General features: G+C 37.1%; 1 pseudogene; it reads right to left on the bottom strand.

Moving 5' to 3' along the window:
- Window positions 1-5,449: 5,449 nt before the first annotated feature.
- On the bottom strand, window positions 5,450-6,264 carry LOC100585551 (annotated as a pseudogene).
- Between the last annotated feature and the right edge of the window lie 244 nt (window positions 6,265-6,508).

Raw genomic sequence — 6,508 nt, 5'->3', positions numbered from 1 at the left:
AATCTTATTAACCATATTCTTGGACCACAGTGCAATAAAAATACAAATGAATACCAAAGATCCTCAAAAACTATTATGAACAGTTCATGCACACAAAGTAGAAAATCTATAGGAAATGGGTAAATTTCTGGAAACACAGTCTCCCAAGATTGAGTAAGAAAAATATTGAAACTCTGAACAGACCAGTGTCAAGTTCTGAAATTGAATCAGTAATTAAAAATCTACCAACCCCAAAAAGCCCCAGACCAAATGGATTCACAGTCAAATTCCACCAGATGTAACAAGAAGAGCTGGTACCAATTATACTGAAACTCTCCCAAAAAATTAAGGAAGGACTCCTCCTGAACTCATTCTACAAAGCTAGCATCACCCTGATACCAAAACCTGGCAAAGACACCATGAAAAAAAGAATACAGGCGAATATCCCTGATGAATATAATGCAAAAGTCCTCAACAAAATACCAGCAAACCATATCCAACAGCATGTCAAAAAGTTAGTTTATCATGATCAGGTAGGCTTCATTCATGGGATGCCAGGTTGGTTCAATATATGCAAATCAACAGATGTGATTTAGCACATATACAGACCTAAAAACACCACGCGATAATCTCAATAGATGTGGAAAAAGCTTTTGATAAAATCCAACACTACTTCATGATATAAACACTTAAGAAACTAGGCATTGAAGGAACGTACCTCAAAATAATGAGAGCTATCTATGACAAACCCACAGCTAACATTATACTGAATGGGCAAAAGTTGGAAACAGTCTTCATGAGAACTGGAACAAGACAAGGATGTCTACTCTCACCACTCCTATCCAACATAGTACTGGGAATCCTAGCCAGAACAATCAGGCAAGAGAAAGAAATAAAAGGCATCCAGATAGGAAAATAAGTCAGACTATCTCTCTTTGCGAATGTTATGATTACACAAAATGAAAGCCCTAAAAACTCTGCCTGGGACTGATAAAAGACTTCAATAAAGTATCAGGATATAGAATCAATGTAAAAAATTAGTAATATTTCTATATGCAAATAACATTCAAGCTAAGATCCAAATCAAGAATGCAATCCCATTTACAACAGCCACACAAAAAATACCTAGCAAAATAAGCAGTGGGGTAAAAGATCTCTATGAGGAGAACTACAAACATTGCTGAAAGAAATCAGAGATGAAACAAACAAATGGAAAAACATTTCATGCCCCTGGATTTGAAGAATCAATATCGTAAAAATGGTCAGACCACCCAAAGCAATCTATAGATTCAATGTATTCCTTTCAGACTACTAATGGTATTTTTCACAAAACTAGGAAAAACTTCTAAAATTCACATGGAACCAAAAAAGAAGTCAAATGACCAAAGCAATCGTAAGTAAAAAGAACAAAGCCAAAGGCATCATGTTACCCTACAAACTGTACTACCAGGCTACAGTATCCAAAAACAGACACGTGGTACTGATACAAAAACAGACACATAGACCACTGGAACAGAATAGAGAACCCAGAAACAAAGCTGCACACCTGTACCTATCTGGTCTTTGACAAAGTTGACAAAAATAAGCAATGGGAAAAGGATTCCCTATTCAATAAATGGCACTGACACAGCTGGCTAGCCATATGCGGAAGAAGAAAACTGGAACCCTTCCTTTCACCATATTCAAAAATTAAGACGGATTAAAGATTTAAATGTAAGATCTCAAACTATAAGAATCCTAGAAGAAAACCTAGGAAACACCCATTCTGGACATTGGCCTTGGGAAAAATTTTATGACCAAGTCCCCAGAAGCAGTTGCAACAAAAATAAAAATTGACAACTGGGGCCTAGTTAAACTAAAGAGCTCCTGCACAGCAAAAGAAACTATCAGCAGAGCAATCAGACAACCTGAAGAATGGGAAAAAATATTTGCTAACTACGCATCTGACAAAGGCCTAATACCCAGAATCTATAAGGAACCTAAACAAATGAGGAAGCAGAAAACAAATAACCCATTGCCATTAAAAAATGGGCACAAGACATGACAGACACTTTTCAAAAGAAGACATACAAGCAGCCAACAAACGTGAAAAAATGCTCCACATCACTAATCAGAGAAATGCAAATCAAAACCACAATGAGAAACCATCTCAAACCAGTCAGAATGGCTATTACCAAAAGTCAAAAAAAAAAAAAAAAAAAAAGATGCTGGTAAGGCAGTGGAGAAAAGGGAATGTTTATACATTGTTGGTAGGCGTGTAAATTAGTTCATCTACTGTGAAAATCAGTTTGGAGATTTCTAAAAGAATCTGTAACAGAAGTATATTTTCACCCAACAATCCCATTACTGGGCTTATATCCCAAAGAAAACAAATTGTTCTACCAAAAAGACACATGCACTTGCATGTTCATTGCAGCAGTATTCACAATAACAAAGACATAGAATCAACCTCAGTGCTCATCAGTGGTGGACCGGATAAAGAAAATGTGATACATAAGCACCATGCAATACTACACACCACAGAAAACAAAATCATGTCCTCTGCAGCAGCACGGATGCAGCTGGAGGCCATTATCCTAAGTGAGTTAATGCAAGAACAGAAAACCAAATGCCACATTTTCTCATTTATAAGTGAGAGCTAAACATTGGGTACTCATGGAAATAAAGAAGGCAGCAGTAGAAACCAATGACTACTAGAAGTGGGAGGCGGGCAGCAAGGGTTGAAAAACTAACTACTGGGTACTGTGCTCAGTACCTGGATGATGAGATCATTCATACACCAAACCTCAGTGTCATAAAGTATACCCAGGTAACACACCTGCATATGTACCCCCTGACTCTAAACTTTGAAAAAGAAAACAAAAAGACGTTACCACAAAAAAGATAAATCTCTCCCTGAACATTCTTGTAGTAAGAGAAAACCATCTCCATGTAGTTTATCAATTTTGTTTCTTTAAAAATATTTATTATTATATTCGAATATAAATATTAAATAATTTAACTTTCCAAGCATACCCTTCCACTTTATCCCAAAATACATCTATTAACTTTTAAAATATGAATATATACTGAGGTCAAAAAATGATGCTCTAACTTGTGATTTATAACGGTTGGGAATATAACTCAAAAAATTGATAAATTCTTGACTGAAAACTGCTTGTATTTTTAAAGTGTAACAATAACTATTTCGAGAATAAAACAGGAATTGTTCAATTATTAATTTATAAATATTTACAGAGCATTGTACTGAGAAATGTAGTTTGATGATGCTTCAATTTGAGTAAAAGATTAGGCTCTCAAGTACAGCATTTCTTTCACTGCTAATGAGAAAGAATCCAAACTTTCTGTGAAAGGAAAGTCCCCCATTTCTTGACATGTTGCAGGATCTCCTATATTCTTTAGATTTCAAGGAGTTTACCGTGAAGAAGCTGACTGCTATGTCCAGCATGTGAAGGTGGAGGAATTCCAGCCCAGTGAGGAGCTCCCCTGAACCAACCGGCCTCAGTGACCCTCAGAAGGAGTCAAGGTGGGTATACGCAGCCTGGCAGCCCATGAGGCCCAGGTGGAGGGGAGGGAGCAGCACAGCTTTAAGACCCAGGTCCACTCCTGAGAAGAGAGCAGCAGGATTTGGTGCTTATTCTCCAAGCAGGTTTAGAAAAGCCCCTTGCGATGGGCTCCACCCAGTAACCATGGGTCCAGCTGCCACAACAAACCCCAAGGAACACCCCAACATTCTGCCTCGACCTCTGCTAGTAGCTAGCATTCTGGATTGGTCAATTTTATGGTCACTGGCAGAGGAAATTTGTGAATGAAATATACTTATCTCCATTACAATTTGATGATCATTCTCCTTTCCATCTTACTGTTTTATCTTAACACAAAATTAAACTATAGTGAAATGTGTAGAATGTTATCTGTCAATGACTTCACAGATTTTTATAACTTTATATTCCTTACAGTATCCAACAGCCCTATTAATATATGGATCATGTCAGCACAGAAAATCCCCTCTGACATTTCAGACAAGCCTACCCACCCTACCATACACAGCCCTGTTTTGATTTCCATTTTATACATCATTTTTGACAGTTCTTCAACTTCATAAAAATTACAAAAATCACATTGTACACCTTCATGTGTGTCTCTTTTACTTGAAAGTGACTATTCCACAGATTTTCAATCAATGGGTGTTTGTACATGCTAGGCAGGCTGTGGAAGGAAGTCAAATGGTCTACAAATGAGTTCTTTTGAAAGTCTCAGATTACACATCCAGGTCTTAACAGTCCTCCAGCTCAGAAGATTGTTTTCTTTACAATGTAATGGGGAAACATTCTTCTTAGTATGTTTATTTTTTATTTGGTGACTTAAAAAATTGATTTTTTGTAAAACAAGAGAGGCTTAAATGACATTAGGTCCCCTACTCCATTCTCTATATAAACTGACTTTCATTTACTTGCTGTATCGGTTCTCAAGACACATATTATTATATTATCTAGTCACTTTAGACTAAAACTTTACTAATTTATATTCAAACTCCTATACTTTAGGGATGGGATAAATTTTAACTATAAATTTTTATTCAGCATATTTAATTTTTTCTTTTACATTTTTAAAATACTGATACTTATTTGAAAAGTGCCTTCTAGTAGTATAGGTAATTAAAAATACATGTAAATACATAAATTAGTTTCAAATTTTTCAGTAAAACCTTGTTTTTTTAATGGAAAGAAAATATGTCTTAGAAGTAAAGTTTAATCTTACATTCCTACAAAATATATAACAGTGTTTTCCAAAGTTCTCCTTGACAGAGAGAGAGAGAGAAAGAGAAAGCAAGCAAAGAGTAAATTGGAATTCATCAAAATTAAAAACCTAAGCTTTGTGAAAGTCCCCTTTAAAGGGATAAAATAACATACTACAGATGTAAGGAAGTATTGGCCAGCTGCATATCTGACAAAGGGTAGTATCCAGAACATGTGAAAAACACTCCGAATGCCACAGTGGGGAAAAACTCAATTACATTAGATAACAGATGTGAAGCAACATTTCCCTGAGGAAGAGATGGAGATGGCAAGTATCCACATGAAAATATGTTAGCTATTTCTCGGAGATGCAAATTGAAATCATACTGCAATATTATGGCAAATTTACCAGAATGCTTTAAACAAAATACGGAAAATGTACCAAATACTGGTGAGCATGTGGAGAAACTGGATCACTCATATTGCTGGTGGTAATTTATTTAAAATGATATAGCCACTATGGGAAAAAAGTGTGGCAGCGTTTTTTTTTTTTTTTAATATGGCAGTGAATTTCCTGTAATCAAAAACAACCATGACAAATTCATTAAATATCAAAAGTTACATTTTACTAAAAACAATCTGTCTTTTTAAATGTTGAATCATACACTGTATATAATACATGCTTCTTTCCCTCTTGGACTTCACTATCCATTTGAGTCCTTCAGCTAGCATCAAGCACTTAGCCTCTGCTGTCTCTGACTTGGAGTAATCTCAAAGGTATTCACAGTCTCCTCCCAGTCAGGATACCTCACAGCTAGAATTCCTCGGTTCCTAACTTGGGTGTTTTGGTGAATTTCCTCACTTTCTTCATTAATATTAACAGGCTCTATTACTTGCAGTCGGTCTTGGTCAAGTCTCACTCTTGCAAAACCATCCTGTATAATGAAGGAAACATGAAAGATGTTTTCCACTGTTTGGGGGAAGCATTGTGGATCAACCACAAAGGCAAAGAAGGATGGTGGGTAGCATCTCGAATATACACCTGCAACAATCCCAAGATTCTTTCTACTTCTTTCTTTGTTGTTTCTTTATGAGATTCTTCCGTTCTTTTTAACTGGGCAGGCATTATCGTCTCCTCTTGTATCATAGGAAGTTTTCTTGGACTAACGATTTGGGGCTTTGGCACAAGGAACTCTCCTTGTGTTAAATCCAACAGAGAGTGGAGTGTATGGGCTTGATTAAAGGTGTTTTCTGCTCTTTTGCCTGATATTTTCCAGGAGTCATAGACTATGAATTCAAAATCAGAGCTAGCTTCATCACGGATGAGTTCTTCAGCTTCTGGCAGATTTACACCCATACGTGTCAGTAAAGTTTCAACACAACATGTCAAACAAGTTCAGTTCTGAGCACAGCTGCTTTGCTTTCCCTTTGCCCAAATCTGAAGCCAAAACAAGAATCTGGGCATCTAGCACTGCTTGTCTTGCTCGGGACACTCTCTTAGACAGAGTGAGAGCCTCTTCAGCACCTCAGTGCTCACAACCTCCATGCAGCAGGTGTCCCGATGGGTTGATTGGACCCAATAGTGATGCCCCTGCCTCACTGTGAGCCTCTGCTCACACTCAGCTCTGCCTCCAGCATTGTCCACATGCCTCAGCCCATTGTGGTCACACACACAGTTCACCAGGGAGTTACTTCTCCACCAAGGCCATGGGATTGATGAAAAAGCCAGTCTTTCACATTCCTTCTTGGCAAAAACACTACTAGCAGAGAATGAAATAAATTAGTTTAAA

Source organism: Nomascus leucogenys, chromosome 4, assembly GCF_006542625.1.
Source record: "Nomascus leucogenys isolate Asia chromosome 4, Asia_NLE_v1, whole genome shotgun sequence".
NCBI lineage: Eukaryota > Metazoa > Chordata > Mammalia > Primates > Hylobatidae > Nomascus > Nomascus leucogenys.
The sequence above is the reverse complement of the archived record's forward strand: the minus strand, read 5'-3'. Positions and strand labels throughout refer to the sequence as shown.